Here is a 12,845-nt window from a genome sequence, read left to right as displayed (position 1 = left end):
TAAGTTGATATTGAAATATGTGATGAAATTTTTTTATTGTGAGTCTTGCATGAGAGAAATGTGGCAAAAATCTTTGAATATACATTTTATTTAAAAATCTTTTGGAGCTACAAGCAAGGTTTGGGTGGAGCCATAAGTAGTATTGCTTACAAAAAAAGAAGTGTGTATGTATACTGTGGAATTCTCAAGGTGGGTATATCAGGATTAGCTGGGTGGTATTTCCTCCTCAGCTCCATCACCGGGTTGTGATGAGGAATAATATGTTGTCAGTGTTTGGAGACCAAAAAGATGTTGATAGCCCTTGTTACACTGTATATTTTCACCTTTTACTTTAATTATGACCAATGATATCTTCATAATTACATATAGTTCAGAAAACCAAGGTTTTATGTAACAAGAAATGTTGGGGATTTCTTTGTTTCCAAGGGCTGAGTGGGGACTCTGGAGTCAGACTTGTCTGTGTTCCAGGCTCTACCACATGCTAGCTGTATGACCTTGGTTTAGTTAATTTCTCTAGCTTTCACATTTATAAAGTGGGGCTTTCACATTTGTAAAGTAGGGCTAGTGATAGTACCTACATCATAGGATTGTCATGAGCATTAATGGGACAGTAAAATAGGTCATAAAGGAAGCCTCAATAAATGTTAACTATTACATTATTATCATTATTATTATTTTTATTCACTAAGTATTATGCTTCTTTTGCATTAGAGCGGTAGAGCATTGCTCATAGTTAACTAATTTAAGATCATTGTTATCTGTCCTGGTTTATCTGTTGATCTGGTCCTTAGAGCAGTTAACCATGCTCTTCTGTGTCTTCAGGCATAGTGTGGTAGAAATTCTGCTACTCCTTATTTTGTCTTTAATTGTCTTTCCTCTTTGTGCTTCAGATATCAGTTTCTTTGACGTTGGTGAATATGATGTCAAAGCTTATGCATTTCACTATGTGTGTTTTTGACTTTGCTTTAGCTTGATATTGCTGAAATTAATTGAATATTTTCCAGGGTTCAGTTTTTCTAAAGGGTCTTGCTGTTGCCACCTACTAAAATCTTATTAACTTGAAAAGCTTTGTAGACAGAAAATGGTCACATCAGTAGAATTTGAAAAGTTTATATGAGAAAACAATGTGAGGAGGAATTCTTCACATGATTTTATTCTGTATGCTTTTTTCTTTGAGCTTCAATAAGGTGATAAATGCAAGAGGTGCAAAGATAGGAAGTCACATACTATATAACCATTATTCATAATGTTTACACATGCTCTGTGAGTTGTAGAACATTAACATACATTTATTTTTTCTCTTGTTTTTTTTTCTAGGTTTTTTTTTTCTAGTTGCTAGAGATGTAGATGATTTAAGGCATAGTGCCTGTCTCAAGGACTTAGCACTTTGAGTTTTAAGGGAAAAAGTTACTGCTATGTATTCATCAGAATTATTATTTGTGATGAAATCTTTGCTCTTTTAAAAATATTCCATGTTTCTTGTAGTGTACCTTTGTTCCATGAGTTTGCATTCATCCTTCCTTGTCTGGCCATTGTCACTGAGTTTCTCCTAAGAGTCCTGTGGTCTTTAAAGCTCAGTATTGCTCCATCTGAGCCTGTTTGTGGATTATACTTACGAATCTTGATTTAGCTTATACTTTTGATTAATACCTTCAAACAACTTAGTAGTTTATTTTTAACCAATTTAGTCTTAGAGTCTCTAAGCTTCTTCCTTGTCCTGGTCCTCCACAATGGAGAGTGGATAATTACATGTTAACAGTTTTTCAGTGCTTCCACCACAGTACTAGTTTTGCCAAAGTGAAGTGTGATTTTGTACTAAATTAGGTCAGATTTCCAATTCAGTGTATCCTGAGGTCATTAATTAGACACTTCTTACTGTTTTAAATTAGTTGCTTTGGAAAGCCAGAAACCACCTCTCCGCTTTATTTATGGAAGCATCATCATATTAATTTCAGATATTCTTTAGGGTTGTCATAGACTAGTTTCTATCAAAGACTAGGTAATTTAAACATTAATTTTAGGTTAATATCAAGGGGCCTTATTTTCAGGTGGAGTTCTCGAACCTTTATACTCAGGTAGAAATTTTGTCTTCAGCTTTGAGTAGCTTGATTTCTCCTTCATGCTATTGAGCATATATAGTTTCTTCTCAGACTGTCACTTGTGTATATTTTAGACAAAACAGTGATGTATAATAGGTAAAACTAATCTAGTTTGTGAAGATTTCACAGAGTTATAAGATGCCAAACTTACGTTGATACTTTCTGTATACTTTATGGTTATTTGATAATTACTGATTCCCTACTGTGTATAAAATCAGTGCATTCACTGAATTCCCTGTTTTATATAATGGATTTAGTGTGACTACTCTTTACTCCATGTTTTTATTGATTTGGAATCAACAGATCAATCAAGCAATCTGAAATGAAAATGATTATGAAGCATTTACAGTCAAGAAAAGTTTAAGGGAAAACACAGTAAGTTACAACTTACTGTTACTAATTAACATAGTAGCTAAAATATTGTTTTATAAATGACATAGCTTGTGGATTGTACACATTTCAGTATATAATTTTTATCACCTGGACAGTTTAAAGTTGTGTTTTAACTGTGTTTTGTAAAAGAAATGAAAACAGCAGCCTTTGTATCTGTCAACTTCATAGAAAACAAAATGAGGTTCTAGAAATTTGTTTTGTTATTATTTAATAGTAACTAGTTTCTTTCCTTGTATTCAGTCCAAGACTTGGAATAAACATTCTAAAACTAAGTGTTGTTATAATTTATTTTCTTAATTTATTTACTTAAACTATTTGGTACTTTTGTAGAGTGAAAAATCACATTGGCATTGATGATATCCCCTTTGCTTTCTTTGTCCAATTATTAGATTCTAATAGATCTGACTTTTCTACATTCTTTTTTTCTATTTTTTATTGTTTTTTTGCTTAACTGTTTCATCTGTCTTTTACCTCTCATGTAGTCAGAAGAAAGAGCTTCTTTTTCTCTGACACTAGGTTCTTGGTATTCCTCTTGCAGACACACACACAATTTCTTTATTCAGTGGAATAACTTCAGTGTAACCTTGCAGTATCCTCACCCTTGTTCTTCATACCTTGTCTTTTATCTAAATTATTACTTAATTTTCTTTGATACTTAAAACAATTGATTCTTAAAGAAAATATATAAAAGTATAAGAAAAGATCTTGCTCAAAATTGTCATTCAGAGTTAACATTTTGACATATTTTCCACACCCATATATTTAACACACATACATAGATATACATACACACTTCGTGTGTATAACTTTATACACTGCTTTTTTTAGCTTAAAATATCAGTTTTTCATGTTTTTCATGTCACTAAAATATCTTTATGAATATAATTTAATGGCTACTTAATATTCCATCATGTGGCTGTATAATAATTTCCTTAATGATTCCCTAATTTTGTAAATTAGGTTGAATCTAATTTTTACTATAAATAATAGCACTTTGATGTGGGTACATCAATTATTGTCTACATTAAAAAAAATTAATTCCTTAGGATAGATTTTCAGACAAATCTATCCTAAGGAATTAATGGATCAAAGTGTATGATGATTTCTGAAGCCATTGATATATATTGCCTAGTTGACTTCCATAAATAATAAACCTGTTTATGCAAATATTATTTATATTTGGAAATTTTAAGTCTTTATTTAATAAGTATCTGAAAACTCAACTTGGAATCCTATTTTTACAGTTCCTGGCATTTGGTGAATACAAGCTGGGAGTAGCATTCTGCCCATCTTTGACTGCATTTTTTTCTTCGAGCAAAACCAGAGATATGTATTAGGGAAGCTCAGTCATGAAATGCAAGATGTAGGGTGATTTTTTTTTCCCCTATTATTGTGAGAAGTCAGTCTCCAGTGATTTAATGGAGCTACATTCCATAGATGGTCAGCTGCAAAGTGAGCTGAATCTTACTACACTGTATACTATTAATGTGCCATGTGGATGAATACAGATACCGATATGTATACAGATATATATGTATACACATATATATTATTTTTTAAACAGGTACAATATAACATTAATTATAATTCATTTTTCTCCAGTAAGTTCTGTTTTCTGATTAACCATTATGTTCTCCTGGATATCAACTGGTATATTTTCTATTGGTATCATTAAGTTTGCCAGTATTTATAAATGATTTCTAATTTTCTCTCGTTAAATAAATGATAAAATATTGGATTAATCATGGTAGATTAATCATTTTAGGTGTGTATATATATATATATATATATATTTAAAAGTCAAATGTAACATTTTAGCTAAACTTCACACTGCAAATTGTTACTGCAGGTTTAAGCCATTACTTTATGTCCAATAGAAAATATCTGTTTCTCTTTTTTTTTGAGCTTGTGTTATTAATGTTAGCTATTTTATGATGTCATTAAGAACAATCAAAACTATAGTGCTGCTATTTTGAATTTAGTCTCTTAGTATAGTAGTAATAACAGTAAGAATAGTACGTTCATTTGTAAGAATAAAACAAATAATGTTTATATTATGGTAACTATTTCTAAATTATTATTTAGACTTTGGAAAAAGAATATTAAATCACCTTTTTAGTGTTTTAATTACCTTGTGCTGTTGGTCTCTTTACTTTCTCAGAAGTAATCTTTCCATGTTTACTTGTATTGTTTAATACAATTAGGGAATACTGGTTTCTGTCACAAATTTTGCTTTTAATGCTTATTTCTTGGTAGTTTCTTGTTATTGAGATGAAAAGTATTCCCATCACACTGTCTTGGGCATGTAAAAGAGGGAGTGTGCGGAAATGTGGTTGAGAAGGGGCATTGCTGCTCTTCTCCAAGTTGCTGGGTTCTCACTTTGTTTCTTCTACTTTTTGGCCCTAAATACATCTACATATGCACCCTATGTACACTCTTACGGTTCCATTCTCTCCCTTTTATTTTTTTCTCTCACTCTTAATCTACCTTTCCTTTCTGTCTTCCTCTTTCACCTCTCACACATGTCTGTGCATGTACATACACACATTTAAGTGAATTTTCAAGTATTAAAAACAAAGATTGCAGGATCTAGATCTAATTGAATTACTTAAGTTTTGCTAACATTTCCTCCCTGTTTTTCATTATTTAAATTGTGGTCATCTGTAATATTATGTGTTTTTATGAGTACAGGCTGTTCTGTTCTTCACTGTTTTATGTCTCTCAATGAAGAATAAATGGTGGAACTAGAAAAACTTAGACCAGAGCTTCTCAGTGCAGATGAATCATCTGGGAGTCTTATTAAAAATTCACGTTCTGATTCAGTTGGCCTGGGTAGAGCCTGAGCTTTTTCTAACAAGTGCCCAGGTGATGCCATTGCTACTGGTCTGAGGCCACACTTAGAAATGTGAGGTTTTAGACGGGTTCTCTGCTGAGAGTACCATTCATTTAGAACAGGAATATTTGAGTTTAAAAGTCACTTTCTTCACACATTAGCTATAAAAGTCTAATATCTCCAAGGATAGGTAGGTACTTTCTTTTAAATCATAATTTGCCGTGTTTCTACAGTTGTTCTGTAATTTAGGCAATTGTAAAGCAGGTGATTTAAAATATCCATGAGTCTTGGATCTTCTGTGATGTTTCATATACAGCTTCCCTAGTTTAGTTTGCTACCTAGTGTAGACTAATGAAGATATGTATCAAGGTTTATTTTTGATTATTAGATTTACGGTATATCATCTCCCACTGATATCTGAAATTTTTTTCTGCTGGGAGGTTTGGGAGTGAAGGTTAGGGGTGGGGAATTGGGATCAGGCATGGAGGCTCTAGTGTAGATGAGAATTAGGTTACTGTAGGGAAATGCTTTTATTCTTTTTCATCCCTATGGTTATCACTAGGAGAATCACGGACAACTGGATTGAAATGAATTACCTGTTAAAAGTGAGAAAACCACCCAGTACATATGCAAGAGTTTTTTTCCCATTACACTTTTGAATAAGATGTCTTTTAACTAAAGAGATCCACACAGCTTCCTGTACAAAAGCCAGCAGCTTCTAGCAATAAAGATGTTTCAGAACTGATGGGCTGATCTTATAAAGGAGATGATATGGCCAAGTTTTTCAGATTGGCCCATTATTTGCAGTCCAGTAGTCAAATGTGGCTACCATCAAAACACCTGCATCTTTGAAGCTGGTAATTGTCGAGTATCTTGGTTTACAACACTGTTGAGGAAAATGATCAAATTACATAATGCGGTTGGTTTCTGAGGTGGCGGAAGCCATGTACTCTATTATGAACTCCAAGGAAGAAAGGTGGGAAGCCTTTCCCTTGCCAATAAGCACTGCACTTGAAATTAATTGTATTTTAATATATAACAAAAAAGATTTCATCCAGCATGGATTTTGCTTTTTCAGCCCTTTTCAAACATTATTTTAGAACTAGGTACAACATTTAAGTTATATTTTCAACCTTACTTGTCTGTGTACTTTCAGTGAATATAGACTGCCCTTTCTTTAGTCAGCCTACATTTAAAAAGCTTATGTTTTGCCATAATACAGTAGAATTATTTGTGGTAATGTTACAAGTCTCTAAACTGCATGAACATTATCCTGCTGTTTTATTGTTTTATAATGTAAAAGTAAATGCAAGCATTAAGAAATGTGCAGTGCTGTCAGGCTCCTTCAGAATTTAAGAAAATTGCCCCAACTATTGAAGAACTGAAAATAGTCTTTCAGGTTGCAAAGAGCAGTTGTTATAATATTGCCTAGCATTTTGCTTTCTTTTTACTCTAACCATGGTGGTGATTTGAGCCAATGCTGAAGAAACTCAGATTTTATTTGATTTCAGCAAACTGCTCTTGCCTTCTAAGAATTACCTATAAAATAGCATAGTTAAAAATAGGAAGAAAATACAGAACTCATTCTTAACTCTGCACAAGCCTAAACAGTAAATGTGTTTCTTGTAATAGTAAAAATTTTGCAACCCTACTTCTTCATCCAATTTGTGAATTTGATATAATAGCCACAAATAGTATGTGTTAATCACAAAACTGTGAAATTATGTTGCAGTGCAAACTCTTCATAAAAATGAAACAAACATACAAACAAAATCTTAAAGCCATACCGTACAGAAAAGTTCTTATGGATTTTTAAATTTTGGATTTTTAAAATGTAAGGATGGAGATATTCCTTATGGTTTTAGCCTTTTGTCCTATCTGTTTTAAAATATTTCCATTTAAATGCAGATTTTGATTTTCCATCTGGGAGTAGGTAGAAGCCATTCTATTACACTACTAAAAGAATAATCCACTTTAACACAACATTTCTCCCTAAAGGGATGGTCTTTTCTAGTCGTAAGGTATTATTTTTCTCAGAATGATATTAACATTCATGATGTAGTGATTTTATCTTGATTTGAAAGATGTTTTGTTCTGGCAGTGAAAGGGATTAGAATAATGTCCTTTGTATCCTGTTGCTAAAAAAATAGCCTTACCTTGCTCAAGATTCGATATTAGTGATTTTCAAAGTGTTTTGGGGTGGGTGTATGATTTATATTTTTATAACATAAAATAAGTCTAGTGAAATGGAAATCGCCAGCTTCATTTAATTGAATTCTTAAACGTTGGGTTGTACAAATATACATATTTTTAATAGATCAAGAAGCATGTTTGAAAATTTCTAAACCTGTTAGAACATTTTTTTGCTTTCATTTTCTTTATGCCTTGTGAAGAAGCCTTTGGGGTACATAAGAAAAGTGTTAGAGCAACTAGTTACAACATTCAGTGCCATAGATATGTTGGTTTTGCCTCACCTAAATTTATTAAACCTTTAAGATAAAGAGGGATTACATTAATTAAATGGAATGTCTCAGAAGAAGAAAGGCTCTGAAGGCCTCTCTGCTATTTGTTGGGTAAAGTCTTGGCGTGCAGAATGTAGCTATACAAGGCTTAAAGCATGTTGGGACCCTGTGTGGGATGCCAGTGCCATGCCCCTAGGCACGCTGTCATTCAGCCGCAGATTAATTAACCAGAGGCTGCAGAACCTCATGCTTTCAGTCAGCCCGTTCTTGAGGCAGAAAATACAAGGTTTTTAAAACCTTGAACATTCAAAAAAGTTTTTATTTCCTTAACAAAATCAGAGTGTATAGTGACAGTTTTTCTGGGAATAGTTTTATTATACATATATATATATATATATATATATATATGTGTGTGTATATATATATGTATGTATACATATTTATAATTTTTGTCTCTTTGCACCAATGAGTGATTTAAATGGATTAAAATTTTTTTAATCCATGCAGAGGATGACGTGTATAGCCTCCAAAGAGAGGATTTTTCTAGTGTCACTGTGCATCTTTAAAACTTCCTAATTAATGACTTATTAAATCACAGTGAGTAGTGAGCTCTTAATTATGATTAAGACTTATGAAGTTTCAATAGAGTCAACCTAAAAAAAATACATTTATATATCTGAGTGATCACAAACTATACATTCACATTTTCATTAAGACCATTTTTTATCTTCAGCAAGGACATTTCCATTCATACATGCATAGAAAGTACTTTGAGGTGAATGAAGATTTTTACACTGTAGAGTTTTGTTTATACAACACAGTTTTAAAAATAACTTTTAAAATAACAGTTTTAAAAATAACTTTTAACATCTTATCTGTATATTCATCTATAGAAATGAGTACATTAAATTTGAAATGAGCCTTTATTTCCCTTGTCCATTTAGCTTGTTTTATAATTATGTTAGGCATTATTAATAGCTTATGGGTAAAATATTAATAACTAATTATTTTCTAAATATAGAGCAAGGTCTGTGTTGATAAAATAATGTTTCATTTGTACCTTAAAGTTAGGAAAGAATAAGGCATGTTTTCATTTAGCAGTGAAGAATACGACTCCCTCTCCCGCCCTGCAACCTTTTTTCCCTGACACTGTCAATTTTTTAGCGTTCTCACTGGAATTTATTTTGTTTTAGTAAATAAAAGACAAGTCATTATTAAACAGATTTTTCTGTTAATTCAATGTATGATTACCCTTTGCCATAGGTACTTTTAAGGGCTTTTATCCAAAATAAAATTCATTAAAAATGCAATTAGAAAAATCTATTGTTAATGACTGCTTGAGTGACTGGCTCATAATTGGCTCATTACAATAAAAAAGCCACTGTTTAAAAATCTTGACAATGAGATACAGTACAGAGTGAACACTTCATTGTAAGGCCCTATGTGATTACAAGATCCTGAAGGTGAAGCAGAGAAACATACATATCTGAGACTCCAGCAGAACTTTCTCTTTTACACCAGTACAGTGAGTTTAGGTCGTGACCTAGCATGGGCTGTCAAAGTAGGAGCCCTTCTTATTTACAGTGTCCCACACTGAAGAGTAAACTTAGGTAATATATTCCACTTAAATGCTAGCATTCAGACTCCTCTTTGTTTCCCTTCCCCAGAAATCTTTTCAGTTGACTTAGATTACCAAGTCGTAATCAGGAAATCTTTAGTTCTGTTGGGGCTAAACTAACAAAGACAATATTGTCATACAAGCCATCATTATTACCTGCCCTTTTGTTAACGCAGGAAAGCTTGCAAATAGCTCTTTTTTAAGCTCCAGAATTTTTGTTGAAGCATTCCTAGAGATGTTTTTGTTCAAGTATTTTGGTGATTTAATATTTGCATTAGATTATTTTTAATTAATTAATTTTAATTCATTTAATTTTTAGGCCATAAATTGCAGGTAAGATAAAAATACAGACTTGGTGATGCAGGAAGGAAAGTAAACTGTACATGATAAGGTTTTTCCTTAACAAATTAGTTTTATTTCTCTTTTTGTGTCTTGGGCTTGACATACTATGGTTTTAATAATGAACTTGCAATGTCAAACATCAGCTGTTCTTTGTGGAGTATCAAATTTTAAAATACTGACAAGTATAAATAAGAATGATCATTAAATCTCTGCTTAGAGTTCCACCTATAAGGCAAAAATCGTAAGTTCCAACAGTAGTTTAAAGGGCTTCTTTAATGAGCCCTATATTTCCAAAATGCTCTTCCTGTTGGAGGCTAGAAAAACAGTAAAAGTTTTAAAGACTGCCGACTCCTGCTTTTGTTTAGTCTACAACAGCAATATTAATGTTGCTTTTGTGTTCTGGTGAGTGACTTAGGTGTAATTTTTCATTATATGTATTAAAAGTTGAATTATTTTGAACTTTGAACTTTAGTCCAGCCCATGTGTGAACCTTAGTGTATAAACAAGGCAGTAACTTCAGGATCAGAATCACTCAAGACCACTCATATTATTAAATGCAATCCAAGAATGTTGACGTTAGAATTTAATATAAATTAGGAAAAAACTCTCAGTGAGATACTCAATAGTTTTTAAAGAAATAAGACACATTTAATTGACTTCATTGTAGCTTAAGTAACTAAACTGCTCTGAGTATTTCATCATTGCTCTGTTTGTGCTACTTTGCATTTCTCTCATCACCTTATTTTGTAACCTTTGCATTTTTATTTTTCTTTTTCTCAATAGAATTAAGAGGAACCGCCTGCAGAGGAAACCACCGTTTAAAACATGGTGGAAACCACATTGCTTTCCGGTTGCATTTTTCTTTAAAGATCTACTTAAGGCAGTTTACCTCTACTCTTACAATCAAAAACTGTACCATGAATTTCCCCCACTTAAGGCTGAGTGAGACAGCTTCAATCTGCCTCACACTTATATGCAGTTGGGCATGTAAGCTGATGCCTTTGTGATTTATAAGTGTAATTTAGTAAACCATTTAGTAAATGCCATGGTGTGTCATACCAGTGCCAAAATATTTTATACATGTAGGAATTAGAGTAGCGGGAAGAACTATTGAGACTAAAACTTCAGTGTTTGTTTGGTTCATGTGGATATCTTGTAATATTTATAAGCTGATGGCTATTCATGATCAAGTTTTGTGGCTTGGAGACAGGCCTAACATTTCTGACTTCTTCTTGCCTTTATGTATTTTACTGTTTACTTAAAAGATTGCTTGTGTAGATGGTAGAGTTCTTTGTTCACTGGAACTTCAAGGAAGAGTCTATACTTGTATTACTATTTAAACAAAAATATTCTCTGCATATTGCTAGGTTTTTAGCCATTTTATAGGCAAATAATTACTAATTAAGATTATGATGTCTCTTATGATATATTCATTTATCTTCCCATGTCCAGAGCACATTGATTTTGAATAGTAAAGGCGAGCTACATCTATTCATTTATCAAATGTGTTCTGAGTGACTGCTGTGTTCTGGGTACTGGATACAAATATCAGTAAGAGAATGTCCCAGTTCTCTAAGAGCTCATAGTCTGTATTACTAATGACAGAACAATATTATATTGTGATGATAGAGTTGGGTTTTTTTAACAAATATTTTGGGAATGTAGAAGTAGGAGAGAGATTAGCTTTACCTGGGGAAGGTGCAGGATGGGTGGTTTGGAAAATACAGATGAGTAATGATTCATCAAGAGAGAATGAAAAGTGACTTCCCAAACTGAGAGAACATTCTATGTGCAGCAGAAGATGTGGCAAAGCATGGTACATACTTCTCAGAGTTTGATGATTAGAGGATATGTGTAAGTAATTGCAGGCGTAGAAGTGAGAAGGTAATTTTGGAGCAGGTTATGAAGAGTCTTGTGTGCCTTGCTGAAGAGTTTGGAGACCCTATTTTGTAGGTGATGGAGAGTCATTGAAGGTTTGTAAGTTAAAAACCATAATGGATAGATTTGTTTTTGTAGCAGTGTAGAGGAAGCGTAGGGAGAAAAGAGATGGAGGCTAGGTCTTTCGAATATATTGAAATCAAGGTATCTCAAAATAGGAAGTAATGAAACTAAATAGGGAAAAATCAAGACTGGATAGATTGATGGTAGTGATTATTAGTATATAATTAATAATCAAAGTCATGTGAGTAAATATCCTTACCCAGGGGATGAAGTGTTGCATAGTGGGAAAGAACTGGGCTCTGGTACCTGGTTTCTCAGTTCCTGCTTACTAGCTTTGTGACTTTGGGCAAGTCGCTTTGCCTCTTTGTGCCTCAGTTTACTTTTCCATAAAATGGAAATAAATACTGCCTACCTTATAGAGTTGTGATGAGGACTGAATAAGTTAATGTTGTGTTAATTATTATTATTAATGTTATGCTATTACTTAGAATTGAGAGTCGGGGTTTTTTTTTTTCCCATGAAGTGTTTTGATGAGGAGGAAAAAATGGCTAATCAGTAGAAGGAACGCATTTTATAAGATGAGAGAGATTGGGATGTGTTTATAAGTTAAGAAAAAGTAGTCAATAGAGAGGAAGTTATTGAAGACAAGTGACTCAATGAGATCCAGGAAGATACGGAGGTGATGGTGTGAAGAGCACAGGATCGTGGGTTAGCTCTGGACAGAAGAATATTGATATGTTTAGAAAGGAGAAATGGAATGATAAAGGACTATGTGTCCTTTGCTATTTTTTTTTCCTGTGGTCTTGGAGGCAAGACCATTTACCTCAAGTGGGTGGAGATGATGGAAGTAATTAAGGGATTTGAGGAGAATTTTAAACATTTGGAATGATCCCTTTGGAGAAAAGAAAAGGGGACTGATTGCCAAACTGCCCAGAGCCCATGTGTGGTTAGAAATCAGAGATTTGAAAAGGAGATAGTTTTTAAAATTTAACTTTCACTTAAGTTGAAAAGAATTAGGGATGTTTGGTAAGTAAGATCACTTTTAAGGAAGCAGATTACTTATGTACTTATATCAAAGGTAAGTAGTAAATATAATTTATTATGGAATATATAACTAAAGCATTCCAGAAACCATAGCAGATAGCAATTGCTAAGTA

The 12,845-nt window shown here is 32.9% G+C and overlaps 1 protein-coding gene across 1 annotated transcript in view; it reads left to right on the top strand.

Moving 5' to 3' along the window:
* The window catches only part of DPH6 (diphthamine biosynthesis 6), a 172,127-nt gene that overhangs the window by 36,310 nt on the left and 122,972 nt on the right, over positions 1-12,845 (top strand). The window lies entirely within an intron of this gene.

The sequence above is a fragment of the Phocoena phocoena genome, chromosome 2 (assembly GCF_963924675.1).
Source record: "Phocoena phocoena chromosome 2, mPhoPho1.1, whole genome shotgun sequence".
NCBI lineage: Eukaryota > Metazoa > Chordata > Mammalia > Artiodactyla > Phocoenidae > Phocoena > Phocoena phocoena.
Note: the sequence above shows the minus strand (reverse complement) of the source record. Positions and strands in the feature narration are given on the sequence as shown.